This window comes from Eptatretus burgeri, chromosome 7 (assembly GCF_056783735.1).
Source record: "Eptatretus burgeri isolate ZD-2024b chromosome 7, Ebu_testis_v1, whole genome shotgun sequence".
Classification (NCBI taxonomy): domain Eukaryota; kingdom Metazoa; phylum Chordata; class Myxini; order Myxiniformes; family Myxinidae; genus Eptatretus; species Eptatretus burgeri.
The window spans coordinates 87,850,272-87,867,749 of record NC_140967.1 but is presented as its reverse complement, the minus strand read 5'-3'; the positions used below and the strand labels follow the sequence as shown (position 1 = coordinate 87,867,749).

Below are 17,478 nucleotides of genomic sequence, written 5' to 3'. Positions count from 1 at the left end.
TTGTGTTTTTGTTATTCCCCGCCGCGTGGCGGAAGGGGGATATTGTTATCACCCGGTCGTCAGGCTGTCCGTCCGTCCGGGCGTCAACATTTATAGCTGTGAGTGTGATAACTCATAAACTGTTTGCCATATCGATTTGAAATTTGGTTCACACATGTACCACCTGAAAAGGAAGAACCCCATTTATTTTGGGCGTGGCCGGATCCAAGATGGCCGACTGGGGCCGCCATTTTGAAAAAAATGTTTTTCGTAATAAATGGAAAACCGCTCATCTGATTTTAATTATTTTTGGTTCCTACGTTCCTCACCCCTGGGGAACTTTTTCGAGATGATGAACAAATGGTGTCTTGTTTCCAATTCTCCTCCCTCATTATCTGGAATATGGATGACCTTTTTCCTTCAATGGCGGGGGATTCCCCATCTCTGATGGTATATTTTTGTCTATGATCTTGTTGATTTAGATTTGTTTAAATATAATTTTTCTTCGATTTTGATGTCACCCTTGTATCTTTGTATCTATCAATCTTCTGTTTGGCTTTACCAAGGATGTTTTCTTGAAAAAACCGAAATGATGATGATGATCAGCTCACCGTAAACAGTCAGTCGACTGAATTTCCTCCAAAATGTCAGCTCACTTTCACCGATTGGCGAAACTGCCTCCACATTGAATCTCAGCTCTACTGACTCTCGTTTCTGCCACCAGTTAGTTCACTTCAGTCAGATGTTCTTTCTCCAAAATCTCAGCTCACCTTAACCAGTTGGCTAAACTGCCTCAAGATTCGTGTATTACCGAAACTCTACCGGTCAGCTGTGCTCAATTTGGTTTCTCTCAACAACTCAGCTTAAAGAGTCCACTGAACTTCCTCTAATATGTCAACTCACCTTAACCAGTTGGCTGAGCTGCCTCAAGATTCAGTCTTACCTCAAATTTAGCAGTCAGGTGAAGTGCCTCCAAATACACCTAAATTCACCTTTACCAGTCAGCTGAGCTGCACCTCATTTCTGGACTCAGCTCATCTTCAACAATGCTTAACAATCTCATGAGATAATCCGACAAGGTATCATTCAAAGGATTCCTCTTGATGTGGAAATGGCTGGGAAGAGGCGGAATGAGAAACGGAAACGGGAAGATGATGAAGGTTCCAGTGAAGAGCACAGTATTGACCAGGTAATGTAAAACCAGGTAATAAACTTTGAATGATTCCATAGTGATTGTTCATTTGATGGTATTATCTGTGTGAGCAAACAATGGCTGCTATTTTATAAAATGTACAAGTGAATGTTTACAGATGCTGACAGGAAACTTCATGTCCCCTTCGATACGACCACGTGTGCTTGATATTGTATCCTTCATGTGAAGCACATTTTATACGACACTTGACGTTTGTCACCTAAGAATCATCATCTCCTCCACTGGGTGTTGCCTCAAAACCATCAGAATGAAAACATTAGTTCCATTTGATAATTTTGTATCGACATACAAAACGCAATTCCCCAAAGCACGTTACATCCTACGTACGAAACGCAATTACCCAAAGCACGTAACATCCTACGTATGAAACTCAATTCCCCAAAGCACGTTACATCCTACGTATGAAACTCAATTCCCCAAAGCACGTAACATCCTACGTATGAAACTCAATTCCCCAAAGCACGTAACATCCTACGTATGAAACTCAATTCCCCAAAGCACGTTACATCCTTCGTATGAAACTCAATTACCCAAAGCACGTTACATCCTACGTACGAAACGCAATTCCCCAAAGCACGTTCCACCTGACATATGAAACGCAATCCTCCAAAGCACGTTACATCCTACGTATGAAACGCAATCCTCCAAAGCACGTTTTTACATCAATTTGATGTGGAAGTGAAGGTGTTTATTGCAACATTGACCTTTTGCATATGAAAACCATGTGATTCAGGAAATTGGCCCAGGTGTTTGGAAACGTTTTTGGAACAAACAAACAAACTCATTCTTACGTATCGAGATAGTGTCATTGCACTTCCACTGGTCATGTGTGGTGAATGATGATTGACGTGTACAATGTGACAGAACAGAGAGCCAAGTAAATGTGGATGAAAAGGAAAAAGTACGTAAAGTTGGTGAATACATCACAGTGCTTTTGTAATGTTGTGATTCCTTGCAGGAGAATCCCAGGAAAAGAAGGAGTGCAATCACCCACAGAGTTGCAAGAGGATTGTCAGATCTGGGATGAGAGGAATATTGAGGTAAGGGACACAAACAAGATATTTTGTGTCAATGTGGAACACCAGATATTTTTTCATGTTCACGTCTGGTTCAAGTTTCCCTTTGTCTGGCAAATTCCCCATTTTCTTCTTTACAAAGTGTAAGCCCCAATTTTAGATCCTCATTTTCGTTATGATCATTTTTATCATGATGCATGATCCTCATTTTTGTCTGAAAGGGTCCTTCCAACCCTTTTGCCATTCCATTTGATGTGTGCGTGTGCACATTGCTGCCTTGATTCATATTTCTTGGACCTGTTTTTCTCGGATGCCCTTCCTGTCACAAGTTGGTCCCACCAGATGGATGTTTTTTTTGACTCAGCTTCATCCTGGGACATTCCAATCATCTTGAAAGCCTTGGGGTCCTCAGCGAGAAACTGAGCAAGGTGTGAGGCAGGGGTGCCAGCCCAGACGTGAGAGCAGTTCTCCATCAAGCTGCGATTGAAGGCCTTGTCATTTGTCCAAAGTTGTACGGGAGGAAAAATAGAGTGCTCGGCCCATCGTTATGGAGAGATGCCAAGACTTGCAATGGTGGGTGAAGTTGGTGATTTAGAACCATGATAGTAAAAATGTTTAAAATGTAACGGCAATTGTTGAAATGTTATGGCCGTGACTATTTCTCCTTGACAACACGCAAGTATGAATTTCTCCCACCCCCAACCCCCACCCACCTCCCCTCCACTGAGCTCCAAGTTCACAGTTTCTGGGCCTTCTGCAATGAAAAGGCCAGCACAAGGACGTCGATGACTCACCATCGCTGCGAGACGACCCATGCTTTTTGTTCATTGAAGTGGACCACGAGGACCAAGAAGACTCCCATATGCCGCAGTCACGTGGTCCTACCACCAATATGTTGCAATTCACAGCAAAGAAAAGGCCATCGTGCTTTTTGTTCATTGAAGGAGGCCACGTGCATTAAGGAGACCCCCACGTTGAGTGGCCACGTGCTCCCACCAATATGTTACCATGAACGGTGTTGGGGAATATTCCTCTCTTAGAAAAGAGACCTTTTGCTGTCTGTCTTACTGGGTTAAAAGTTACATACTTTTCGTCTCTTCATAATCATTTATTAAATTGTAAAAACCTATAACCGACTGTCTTATCCTGTCACCGCGTGTACACTCCTGGACGTTTGTTTAATTCCCTCGAAGGCCAAGGTGACTGTTATGATAACACTGTACCTTTGACATTAATTCTGTTTTTGCTGTCCATGTCTGTGTTCTTTTTACCTACATGCTTATCCAACCCCCCCACTCTCCCAATGTGTATATATATATATATATATATATATATATATATATATATATATATATATATATATATATATATATATATGAGTAAGAAGTTCATTGTGGTGTGCGAGGGTGAGAATAAACTGGTCGGTGCTGACCTCTGAGTGTTTGAACTCAAAAGGGAAATAAATTGTTCTCTGAGAAAAGTACTCTTGTTGTGGAAAGTGAATTAATCGGTGTCTTTTGATTTGACGAAAAGGATTTACAATTGAGTCGGTTAAACGGTTAGCTCAAAGCAAGAGAATAAAATAGAATTCCAGAACAACTACAGAATTCCACAGCGATCACAACGAAACTTCAAAAGTCAAGATCAAGCCGAGAATTCCCCATCAACGGTGAAGTGAAGATCACCGTGCTTTTTATTCAAATGTTGGCCACATGGGTCGAAGGACTCACCTCGTGTTGAGTGGCCATGTTGTCCCAGTGTAAGAATGTGAACCCTTCAGGTTGAAGAATGCCATCAAGCTTATGGGCAGAGGTTTTTGCCAGGCATTGGGGAGCCACTAAAAATATCTCTGGACTTCAAATGAGCGGAATAGTGCCCACCTGGTCAACTCAACTTTTTCTCTCCAAATGTACAGAATCCGAATGTGAAGTATAAGTGATGTTTAAGGTGGAATGGCGAGCCATAGTTACGCAACGCATTCGTTTTTCTTTTTTTTTCAGCAGAGGAATGTGATTGTAAACAAAAACAGGGTCAGAGGAGGGAGAGTTGTGCAAAATATGGGGGAAGAAAGAGTGGGAGAAAAAGAGGAATGGAGGAAGCTTGAACAGCCTCGGGAGAGACTTAGTGAAGAGGCGGGGGTCATGTGACGGTTGTGGCCCGGGGTTGGAATTCGTGCACACCCTGAGGGAATGGAAGCACACACACATGGATATTATTTATTTATTTCGTGTTCTCTTTGGTGTTCGCTAAATCATATGAATGTGATCAATATGCATTGTGCATGTGTAAGCAGCACAAGTGTCTTTTCCTTTCCCCTTTCCATCCACCTCTTTTTCTCTATCTTTCCATCTTTTCCGTTTTACACCATTCTCTTCCATTCCTCACCATTCACGTTCATTGCTCGCCTGCTCACAAGCCCGTTCATTCATTTGCTCACATGGTAGCAGAATAATGGCGATGCCTGGCATGAGTTGAGACAGAAGTCGCTCAGGTAGAGGTTGTTTCGACCCTTTCATGCGCACACCACTTCACTTGACATGAATGGGGTATGGCAAGGACAACGGAAAATGGCCAGTGAGGGGGAGGGGCAGGGTATATACCCAGATCAGTCGCAAAATATCTCGCTTCAACAAATGCCTGAGCGAGATCAGAGTTTTGAGAGCTTGTTCCCAGAGTCATTTTCCACTTTTCGCTTCATTCCACCAGAACAGATTTTCAAACCTCACTCGCCACACTTTCTCTTCCATCTCACGTCTTCCTCATTTTCACACGCCTTTACTCACATCGCTCCAGTGTTGTATTTTCCAGCGCTGCCTTCCAAACGCCAAAGCCTGCCAATATTTACACGGAACGAGCTGTCCTGAGGCCGCAGAACATCATGCTGGTCGGCCAGGTACCAACTCCAGACCCGAGACCACCGGGGTTCAGTTGCAAGGGTCGATACGATGCGCGACTTTGGGCAAGATAGTTTTGAACAGGAGCGATCTCAGGTGGGGTGAAGGCTCGACAAAGTCCCTCAAACTTTTTCTTATCAACCTCTTCATTCTCTTTCTCCCTCAACCCAACCACTCTGTGTCTTCCTTCTGGATCCAGTATTGTAATTGTGTATCAAGTGATTGTTTGCAAGTGCTCCGGGGTTGCGTATGATCACGAGAGGGTAAGGGAGAATGTATACGTGTTTATAATATGCTTTACATGTGTTTGATATGTGTTCAACTTCTTGTAATTTCATGTATCATTTTCCTCACCATTTTCTGAGGTTAAAATCCCCACCCTGCCATTTGCTCTCCTCTGCATTCCTTTAATCATTCCTCCCATCGTTTTCCGCTCTTTCGATTCCCTTGCATGCTGTGGAGTAAATTCTTCAAGTGTTGAATGTGTTTTGATTTATCCTGCATCGTGTTGGACCGAATAGCATTCCCGGTGGGAAATATTGGTCTGAGTTCCCAATGGTAACGGAAGCCCACATCAAGCAGCATGCAACATTGCTTCACTCGGCCAAAGTAACCGCCGCGTTGTCGCAAGCACGATTCCCCATGCGCCATGCTTGATTCACTGGTTCGGTAAACCCACTTTGGGCGTGAGGATCCGGCCCGAGTTGAGGGTTGCAGTCGGCGTTTGTGGTTTCTCGTGACATGCCGCTGTCTTGGAGATCTCCAGAGGCGATGTCCATTGGAATATCTACAAAATAGAAGTTATCGTGAAAGAAACCAATGTATGCAAAGAAACCCATGTTCAAAAAGCATCAGCAGCAATAATCAGGTGTCACATGTCAGAAGTAGAATTATTTATGATCATGATTAAATGGACTGAATGTATCAAAGACGATATTTAAATTTTCTTTTCAAGCTTCCAATGCCATTAACTTGTTGAAGATTTGTATCCAAGTCATTCCAGAATTTGTGTTTTGTGGACACAAGAGATTTTTGTGTGAAAACAGTTCTGGTAAAAGGTAAATAAGGGTTTTCACTCTGTCTTGTTGGATAAGAGTGAATTTGGTTGTTTCTGATCAATAAAGATTCCATAGCATGCTTCACTCGGCCAAATTAACCGCCGCGTTGTCGCAAGCACGATTCCCCATCCGTCATGGTTGATTCACTGGCTCGGTAAACCCACTTTGGTCGTGGAAAATGATACACATCGGCATTCAATTGAAACATGAATTTACCTAAATTAAAATAAAAAAATCACCTTCCAGAACCTTTTTGTTGAGAAATAACACATCAGTGTGAGAATGAAAACCAGTATTAGTAACAATTCTGAGTGCTCGTTTTTGAATCAATAAAATTATCTCCCAATCGGTATTTGATACATTTCCCTCCCCCCCTCTCCCCAAGATAAAATTCCATAGTTTAAATAAGGGAGTCTCAGGGCAGAATATGACAGGTAATACATATACTGGGAAAAACCATAAACTTGTTTATAATACCAACATTTGGTGAGAGAAATTTGTGTCGATAATCGGAATATCCTTTTGATGATATTGTTGCGGATCTGGAAGGGATGAGCACACAGACATTCAGGTTCCTATAGATTAGTTATGTCGGTAAGTACATGTTTTGTAGTTCGTCCTTTTCCCTTGTTGATTGGGTAAATAAAGGCGCTGTGATTTGTATTAGGAAAGCCCCATCTTCAGCGCAGCCGCAAAATGCCCATTGGTTGTGGACACGCTGCAGAACAGCACAAGCCCTCAGCTCCCGGCATCCCGCGCGCGCTTAGTCGGGGAAAGGTGAAGCCCCCACCCACCAAGCCCTCTGCTCCTGGTATTCAGTGCACGCTCAGTCGGTGAAAGGTGAAGCCCCCACCCACCAAACCCTCTGCTCCCGGCATCCTCTGCACGCTCGCGCGGGGGGGGGGGGGATGGAATGCGGCAGCCAACACCGACAGTTCATGAGTCACGCGGGAAGCGAGGCACGCCGGAGAGAAATAAAAAGGGAAGAGAGGGATGGAAACAGAGCTTCTACCAGCTTCTTCGAGCTTCTACCAGCTTCTTTGTGCTTTCTACCAGCTTCTTCTGGCTTTTTACCAGCTTCTACCGGCTTTACCAGCTTCTTCGTGCTTTCTACCAGCTTCTTTGAGCTTCTACCAGCTTCTACTGGCTTCTACCAGCTTCTTCGAGCTTTCTCCCAGCTTCTTCGGGCTTTTTACCAGCTTCTTCCGGCTTCTACCATTTTCTTTATGCTTCTTCAAGCTTCAAGCCTCTTGTAGGTTCTCCAGGTGTTTTCCTCCTGTCGTCCTTCGTGGCTGGTTCTACGCTGGTCCGCCTGTGGTTCTGGTCGCGCACAAGTTCTGGGAAGTGCACACGGAGAGTCTTCTCCCGCCAACCGTCGCCCTGCCGACTTCGCTCACTTGGATTATCCGGATCGTGCTGGGGTCCAGTCGGCCCCGGGGACCTGGTCCTCGAAGACCGCATGAGGTGGGCAGGTCCAAGATAGGTCTCAATGAAGACCAGCTGGTCCGATCGTGTGTGTGTGTGTGTGTATGTGTGTGTGTGTGTGTGTGTGTGTGTGTGTGTGTGTGTGTGTGTGTGTGTGTGTGTGTGTGTTCGTGGCGCCAGTCCAACAAGTCGTGAATTGTATAAGTGCCTGTATATACTTGCATTTCTTATAATCGGCAGTAGGCTTTGCTCGAGTCTCGTCCCCATCCCCCCATTCATTGATTGCATGCCTACTGTAAATAAATTCCCCATTGTTTGAATGTCAACCTGCTCGTTTGTGTCATTTTCCCTGCATTGACTGCCACGGCACGTATTGGGAATTAACTGGCTTTTAAAGCAGATAAAAGTAAATCTGGTCCGACGGGACTTGGCGGTATCAATCCGCTCGGCTTCGCATAAGGAACGAGCACGCTGAAGCGGCTCGTTTTCGTCCAAGTCCCGTCGAGGGGTAAACTCTCGGTATTTCTGTCCGCGCAAATAGATAGGTAAATCGACAATTCGGCGATCGACCCTGTCGCACGTGGACAGAGTATTGACTGGTTTACGATGCGTTAAGGCATCCGGGGCTGGATTTCAGGGTTGGTCCGGAAAGTCACGACTGGATTGCCGCCTTCGGTGGGCGCGCGACCATGATTGGGCTGAAGCAGCCGTCCGCACGCCGAACGCGGCGGAAAACCATAACAATATATTATGATCAATGAACAAGCCAAGAAATGTAGTCGGGTCAAGTCTGTCTCGATGTATAAAATTAACACCAATATGTCCAGGAAGCTCTGTAATTGAATTGTGAACAAGCACTTAGTTACTTTAATCTACATGAAGAGAAATTATATTTGCCCCTATCCAATCATTCACAAGTTTGAATTCACCTTCTGCTGTGTCAACAAGGACATGAGGGTCTCGAAGTGATCAGAAAATATGTCAATTGTCAGTGAACCATACAAATGATAAGATGGACAAGGTGTGTATGTGTGTATGTGTGTGTGTGTGTGTGTGTGTGTGTGTGTGTGTGTGTGTGTGTGTGTGTGTGTGTGTGTGTGTGTGTGTGTGTGTGTGTCCTCCATAACTCCAAAGCCATGAAACCGAGCGGCCCAAAACTTTACATACATACTGAGGGAACTCCAAGGGAGTACATTATTAAAACTGGGTATTTGGGTAAATTCCAACACCCCTTAATTAACGGCTTACCTTCATGAAAGACATCCTTGATGAACCTGACTTCATCTTGGAGGGGTCTTTTGATTCGGCCTACTCAAAACGCCTTGCCTTGGAAACATGATCTTCTCTCACGTTATTTTCTTCTGTCAATTTGCGAAGACGAGCTTTCAACATGAGGTTGTCATGAAGGATACTTAGTTCTGATGTACATGAAAAATGGGAAAATGATGATGATTCCTGATTTTAAAGGCGATGACATATTTGTGAATATATTGTCGACTCGTAAATACAACGTGACACTTCACTTATTACATAACGAAGGGTCATTGATGTAACAGTCAGACAAAGATCTCCGCTAATCGGAGGTCACAGGAATTCATATATATATATATATATATATATATATATATATATATATATATATATATATATATATATATATATATTGGAAGCCAGGAAAGGTGTGGGAGGTTTGGAAGGGAGTCGGGGATGGAAGGGAGTCGGGTCATAATGACCCACATCTGACCTCGACTCGGCCGGCGAGAGTGATGTGAAGGATTTATTGGGAAAAGTGAGACAACCCAGAGAGTGCTTCTTATCGCCCCGGTTTGAAACAACAATCTGTGCAGGTAGACAAGAGTAAGACGAGCAAGGGTCTCGAATAGCGGTTTAACTCCGAGCAGGGCAACTCTGGACTGAAGATCTATCAAGCGATAACGAACATAAAGAACATGACATAATTCCTTTACAAAGGCATGTCCGTACAAATGGCGAATACATGAATTAGAAAGGTAAAGAAAGATAGAGGAGAGGGAGGGAATATTTGGGGGTTGCATTCTCAAGACATTCAGCAAACCAGCGAGTGAATCATGTCCATGGAGTCAAATGGCTGAAGGTCTTCGCTCCAGTCCATAATAAGACCTCAAGAAGGAAAGACACAGATAACAAGTTCTCATAAAATGAGTTATCATCAATAACATTTATCATAAATAACATCAAGATGAATCAATTCAATAAATATTTCGTCATTTGAAAAACACATTCAGTGATTAACTGAGACTACAATTGTTATAAATGTCACATTCAAGCAGATTGATTATAAAAACAACTAAAAAAGGAAAATCCACTTCAACAGAAGGGAAAAAGGGGTGGGGTGTGAAGAGGGAAGGGAGGGGTGTGAGGAGGGGAGGGAGGGGTGTGAGGAGGGAAGGGAGGGGTGTGAGGAGGGAGGTGCAAGGGAGAGACAGACATGTGGGAAGAGATGTTGCATTTTACGAGAGAGAGAGGGTTAAAAAAGAGGGAACACAATGTTCCCGTTTGCGTTTTTTTTCCATTTCAACTTTTCAGGCTTCATCGTTTCAGTTTCAGGCTGTTATCAACATTTTTTTTTTGTGATTTTGCCTGTTGTGGCAGGCATTTTGGACGCCATCTTGGATTTTTAAGAATGTCAACAGAAGCCCAATTATCAGAAACGAGTAACTAATGATCAGGAGCCAAATGCCAATGATTATTTTTCCAGTTTGCCACATTTTTGAGATGTTGTATACCGTATTCCATGATTTTACCCATTTTGGCGGCCATTTTGGACGCCATCTTGAATATCGCCAGAATGCTTGAAAATTTGCTTTTGTTGACATCTCAAATATGTGACAGGGCCATAAAAGGAAGTTTAAAAAGTTGGTTTGGTGGAGTCCTTGGGGTGGGGTAGGGGGGGAGGGGGTGCATGAATACCCTCCGTGGATACTTGACGAGAGTGTATTCTGTTGAAAACAATTTCCTTCAATACACGGACTCTTCCAAACAAGTGAATGTACCTGAGATCACATTGGAGCCATCACCGAAACCTTTTTTGAAAGTACAGTCAAGGACAGGGATTTCACTCCTGATGGATATTTTGCATTTCACAAGAACAGGAACCTGAAATTTTATAGTGAAGGCTCCAAAGCTGCAGAAACCCATGGTGGGGTCTCATTGTTGACGAAAAAGAATTCATCACCAACTTACATTGTTCATTGTCTGCCACCTGAATGGACACCTCACCGTGATTAAGGGCAGCAACGGCAGAAGCCATGTGCTATGCAAGACCTTCAACAGGTAAACATTTTTCAATACCTTTTGACAGGTGGGGTGAACACACTGGGTACAAACACAGCCAACCCCAAGATCATAACAATAAGTTAAAATAAATTTTGGAACTTTGTCTTTCACCGACATTGCTGTAAATACTTCCTTCGATGAAGAAGAACATCCTTAATTGTGGAGATAATTGTAATTATAATTTTTGAGGGAAGGTGAATTATTGACATGGTCATCCCCATGCAGAATATATAACAAGAACTTTAACTCCCTTTGCTTGGATGAGATCACCTGATTCACCTTTTCATCGATTACCTGCTCCATCCATGCATTTCCTTCTGTGGTCTTTTCTGAACAAGTTATCAAACTGATGAAGAAATCAATGTATTTAATCTTTCATATTTCTGTTGTTTCTTTTTTGTCCAAAGGCCCCTCAGAAGAGATGCTCCTTCCTGCTTACCTGAAACCATCCTTCCGGTTGGAATGTAAGTTGCCAAGATTATTGTCTTGCATCACAAATTATTCCAAACTTTGCCGAAACTACATGTTCTTCACCTGCATCATGTCCCATTTTGTCTGTGCCTCAGAAGTGTTGAGGACAAACCAATATTTTGCTGAACATGAATCCAGACAAGCATCAAACAAATGTTCCAGTTGGTGGAAGTCTGGTATGAGTGTTAATGTATACGTATCAAAGTCATTGCCTCCACCTGGATGATTGGTTCACGAGCGCCAGCCAGAGTGACCACCATATTTGTTGTGTCTGTGTGTCTGTATGTATGTCTGTCTTTCTGTCCAGAGCACAACTTCATGGGATGTGATCCGATTTGGATGAAAGTTGAATATGATGTTGATATCCATGCCTCGTTTTGTCTTCCTGGCGATGGGTGTCCCACACCCATTGTGGGCGGAGCCACGCCAACTTGTAATTTTTGTTTTTTCTCGATTTTTAATCGAAATTCCCGCTCGAGAAATTGTGCACATTGGCCATATGTACAATATATAAAAAATTCAGTTTGATTCGGTCAATTTTGATGGAGAAGATAGGTTTTGAAGAAATGGGTGGGAGTTTTGCACCAAAGATCATAATCCTTGACCTTTCAGGGCCACAAAGGTCAAATTTTCAAAGTTGTGGGAATCGAACCGGGTTTTCGACCTTCTTCGACAAACTAACCCCAATAAGCTATAGCACGTATCCTGTTTCCTTGTTTTAATGTCTACAACATTGTTTTGTGACCTTTAAAGGTTATGCAAAGGTCAAATTTTGAAAGTTGTTGAACGAAACTGGGGTTTCGACATTTTGCAGCAAATAACCTTTCACTCGTACCACATCATGTTGATCATTTTTATAGCGAATGCAGTGAGCTGCATACTTAACGCGTGCACGTGAGAGAATAGGAAACAACAACAACAACAACACAATACCCTGGCAATTGTGAATCCGTGTCGTTCGCTCTGACCTTTTGCTTCCGGTTGTTTTTAAACGCTGTGCGGTGTATAAACACGATTGGGTTTTATTTCTATCTTGTGAATATTACTTAACGCGTGCACATGTGAGAATAGGAAACAACAAAAACAACACAATACCCTGGCAATTGTGAATCCGTGTCGTTGCCAATGACCATTTTGCTTCTGTTTTTTTTTTTGCTTCTGTTTTTTTTTGTTTCCGGTGTTTGTCATGGGGAATGATGCATGCCGGGAGATAAAGGCATCGTCGGAGACATGAATGACCCAAATAATATCACACATGGTGTATATTTCCTCCACTGATTTTAATAAAGATATCTCTCGCATCATCAAAAAATAATTTTTAATCGTGATTTACGTTATTTGATCGCTGATCCCGAATCCAGGCCGAAGTAACCGGAAATTGCGTATACAGTTGTGAACCAGTTATAGGTGATGTCAGAAGCGAATGTAAGAAGTATACTACGTTCGCTTCTAGTATTAATTTTTTTTCGATGAGATCCTGTTCTCGGCGGTGTAGTTGTTGTTGTGAAGGTAAAGTTGAGGTAATATTTATTTTTGCACATGAGATCCTATTCTTGGCGGTGTAGTTGTTGTTGTGAAGGTAATGTTCAGGTACTATTTATTTTTTTCAAGGCAAAAAGACTTTAATTTGATATATTTAAGAAGCGAATGCAAGAAGAACTCGACGTTCGCTTCTCGTCTTTGTCTATTCCACATTAACTTGGTCAAAAATTATCACATTGTCTCATCCTTGACTTCTGAAACAATCTACATCGTCAAATATCGCTCGTGAACCATCGTCGCCTACTGTCTTGTCTTCTTCTTCTTTAGTTTTACCACACCCGATACACCGCCGGAAGTACCTCCACGCTGCTACACCGCCCCATGCACTCCACCCCCGTTTTGCCGCCTGCAGGAGACTCAGGACTCCATGTTGGGCCAGACCGGAAGTGACGTTTCTTCGCAATCACGGAGCACAACCAACCACAATCAGCAATCATTATACGTTACACCGCCCTCAATGTCCTCCACCGCATTACACCGCCCTATGTTCCCCCATTCCCCTTCACCACCCTATGTACCCCCATTTCCGCTACACCGCCTTATGTTCCCCCATTTCCCCTACACCGCCCTATGTACCCCCATTTCCGCTACACCACCCTATGTTCCCCCATTCCCCTACACCACCCTATGTTCCCCCATTCCCCTACACCGCCCTATGTTCCCCCATTCCCCTACACCACCCTATGTACCCCCATTTCCGCTACACCGCCTTATGTTCCCCCATTCCCCTACACCGCCCTATGTACCCCCATTTCCGCTACACCACCCTATGTTCCCCCATTCCCCTACACCACCCTATGTTCCCCCATTCCCCTACACCGCCTTATGTTCCCCCATTCCCCTGCACCGCCCTAAACCACGTGAAAATCTCGTTTATTTTTAATCCTCATTGTTTCATCATCCCTGCCCTGACGACATGAAGCCAATCCATTCTCTGTGATGAAATCGCCATTTTTAACCTGAATCCAGAAAATAAACGGGATTTTTATTTTTGAATTTAAAACACAAAACAATTCACACCGAGTTGATCCTTGTTGTAAATTTTAATTTAATTTAAACAAACTTTCAAACATTCGAACTTGTGGTTTGTTTCACTTGAGTGTGGGTTTTGTCACTTTGTGAAGAACAGTAAATGAAAACAAATATTACAAGTAAACGCACAGACGTTTATCGTGACGCACAGACGTTGATGGTGACGCACAAACGTTCATCGTGACGCACAGACGTTCATTGTGACGCACAGACGTTCATTGTGACACACAGCGCGGATTCCACGACAGAGTCGTTCACAGCGACAGAAGCAAGTTTACAAGCTCTGACAATGTGGACGCTGATTGGGATCATTTGTATCTTCATCTTCAGACTTTTTTCTTGGGGAATTGTCCAGCTGAACTCAGAACGGGAAATGTTTGTGTCTGCGAATCAGACTCGTCACGGACGATGGATTCTCAAGTCAAAACGGGTGAGGGGTAACTATGGTAACATGGGAGGGGGTGAGCTGGGGTTCATGGAGAGAAGAGAAAGTAAAATAATCTAAAGTACAGAACGACAACAAAAATATTTAATTCAGTTTTACATTTTGTGAACTTTCACTTTTCACGTTTCTCCTTTCCATTTGTGACTGCTCACCTTTTACCAATGTGACGTTCATGTAGATTGATTCGGTTTGTGAACAGTGATCAGTAAGTCTGTGGCCTCACTAAAATGTCATTGTGAAAGCCCCCTGAGGGGGAAACTTGGAGGTTATTTGGCTTGAGATTCCTTTTTTTATCACTGTGTTTCTGGTGAGGATTTGGTGAATTTACATTTTCAAATCTCCACAGACAGTGCAGCTGTGAGGGTACGAGAGCATCCCAAAATCAGACTTTTTTCTGTGTAAAATGATGAGGTCTTGATATATAAAAATTGTGAAAATGTAAAATTCAAATTAACATCTCCCGACATCATGTGGGGCCACAATCAACCCCATACCTGGAGTTAACTTAATGGTTGGAGTGGTGGGCTTGGGATCCCACGATCCTCAGTTCAAACCCTCCTCGGATGTATAATTAATACCAGGTGGGGTTGACTCTGCCTGTCATCCTTCGGAGGTCGGCAAAATGAGTGCCTCCATGCTGGTGTACTGTGTCGGAGTGGTGACCCGTCCAGCATTGTGTCCAAAAGCCAAGGACTCTGCTTCAGCAGCACCAACACTCTGCACAGAGTATGGTCCCACTGGATGGATGGAATCACCCCCGAAAATCAATGATGTAAGGACTTGGTTATTGCTGAACTCGGTGTCCTGGTTCAATGAGGTGACTCCAGGATTCACAATTGCAAACATTAATCAGAAAATTATAACCGAGTGAGTTTTACAAATCAGAGTTATTGTAACACCAGGTATTCATCACCAGGGATATCCAAGTATCTAAAGGTGTCAGATTTTAAAATTATAATTTAAATTATCTCACCATAACTGAACCTACACCACCGGTTGGTTAAACTTCCCAAAATCCAGGCTGACTGCAAACCTCCATCTTGCTCCTCACTCATAGTAAATGAGTAAATGTGGATGAAAAGGAAAAAGTACGTAAAGTTGGTGAATACATCACAGTGCTTTGGTAATGTTGTGATTCCTTGCAGGAGAATCCCAGGAAAAGAAGGAGTGCAATCACCCACAGAGTTGCAAGAGGATTGTCAGATCTGGGATGAGAGGAATATTGAGGTAAGGGACACAAACAAGATATTTTGTGTCAATGTGGAACACCAGATATTTTTTCATGTTCACGTCTGGTTCAAGTTTCCCTTTGTCTGGCAAATTCCCCATTTTCTTCTTTACAAAGTGTAAGCCCCACTTTTAGATCCTCATTTTCGTTATGATCATTTTTATCATGATGCATGATCCTCATTTTTGTCTGAAAGGGTCCTTCCAACCCTTTTGCCATTCCATTTGATGTGTGCGTGTGCACATTGCTGCCTTGATTCATATTTCTTGGACCTGTTTTTCTCGGATGCCCTTCCTGTCACAAGTTGGTCCCACCAGATGGATGTTTTTTTTGAGTCAGCTTCATCCTGGGACATTCCAATCATCTTGAAAGCCTTGGTGTCCTCAGCGTGAAACTGACCAAGGTGTGAGGCAGGGGTGCCAGCCCAGACGTGAGAGCAGTTCTCCATCAAGCTGCGATTGAAGGCCTTGTCATTTGTCAAAAGTTGTACGGGAGGAAAAATAGAGTGCTCGGCCCATCGTTATGGAGAGATGCCAAGACTTGCAATGGTGGGTGAAGTTGGTGATTTAGAACCATGATAGTGAAAATGTTTAAAATGTAAAGGCAATTGTTGAAATGTTACGGCCGTGACTATTTCTCCTTGACAACACACAAGTATGAATTTCTCCCACCCCCAACCACCACCCACCTCCCCTCCACTGAGCTCCAAGTTCACAGTTTCTGGGCCTTCTGCAATGAAAAGGCCAGCACAAGGACGTCGATGACTCACCATCGCTGCGAGACGACCCATGCTTTTTGTTCATTGAAGTGGACCACGAGGACCAAGAAGACTCCCATATGCTGCAGTCACGTGGTCCTACCACCAATATGTTGCAATTCACAGCAAAGAAAAGGCCATCGTGCTTTTTGTTCATTGAAGGAGGCCACGTGCATCAAGGAGACTCCCACGTTGAGTGGCCACGTGCTCCCACCAATATGTTACCATGAACGGTGTTGGGGAATATTCCTCTCTTAGAAAAGAGACCTTTTGCTGTCTGTCTTACTGGGTTAAAAGTTACATACTTTTCGTCTCTTCATAATCATTTATTAAATTGTAAAAACCTATAACCTACTGTCTTATCCTGTCACCGCATGTACACTCCTGGACGTTTGTTTAATTCCCTCGAAGTCCAAGGTGACTGTTATGATAACACTGTACCTTTGATATTAATTCTGTTTTTGCTGTCCATGTCTGTGTTCTTTTAACCGACATGCTTATCCAACCCTCCCCCACTCTCCCAATGTATTTCTATGAGTGAGAAGTTCATTGTGGTGTGCGAGGGTGAGAATAAACTGGTCGGTGCTGACCTCTGAGTGTTTGAACTCAAAAGGGAAATAAATTGTTCTCTGAGAAAAGTACTCTTGTTGTGGAAAGTGAATTAATCGGTGTCTTTTGATTTGACGAAAAGGATTTACAATTGAGTCGGTTAAACGGTTTGCTCAAAGCAAGAGAATAAAATAGAATTCCAGAACAACTACAGAATTCCACAGCGATCACAACGAAACTTCAAAAGTCAAGATCAAGCCGAGAATTCCCCATCAACGGTGAAGTGAAGATCACCGTGCTTTTTATTCAAATGTAGGCCACATGGGTCGAAGGACTCACCTCGTGTTGAGTGGCCATGTTGTCCCAGTGTAAGAATGTGAACCCTTCAGGTTGAAGAATGCCATCAAGCTTATGGGCAGAGGTTTTTTCCAGGCATTGGGGTCAGGTCAGGGGTCAGGTATGGGAGCATGTGCCAGAACAGCGCGTCGCTGCGTCCACTTTCCGCCGGTACTCCAGGGGCCTCCGTCTGGCCATCCCCCAGGCAGATGCCAGGC

At 43.4% G+C, this 17,478-nt stretch overlaps 2 long non-coding RNA genes across 3 annotated transcripts; one reads left to right on the top strand and one right to left on the bottom strand.

Annotated features, from left to right (window-relative positions):
• Positions 1-3,609: 3,609 nt before the first annotated feature.
• Positions 3,610-13,435, bottom strand: LOC147023717 (uncharacterized). Its single transcript, XR_015060356.1, has 3 exons — positions 9,330-13,435; positions 6,955-9,003; positions 3,610-5,889 (listed from the first exon to the last, which is right to left on the bottom strand). It is a non-coding gene; the product is annotated as an uncharacterized LOC147023717 (long non-coding RNA).
• A 302-nt stretch (positions 13,436-13,737) lies between these two features.
• LOC147023716 (uncharacterized) lies at positions 13,738-17,016 on the top strand. Of its 2 annotated transcripts, XR_015060355.1 has the most exons (3): positions 13,738-14,375; positions 15,536-15,617; positions 15,958-17,016. It is a non-coding gene; the product is annotated as an uncharacterized LOC147023716 (long non-coding RNA). The 2 variants fall into 2 exon arrangements; XR_015060354.1 differs by having other exon boundaries at positions 15,536-17,016.
• The last annotated feature ends 462 nt before the right edge of the window (positions 17,017-17,478 follow it).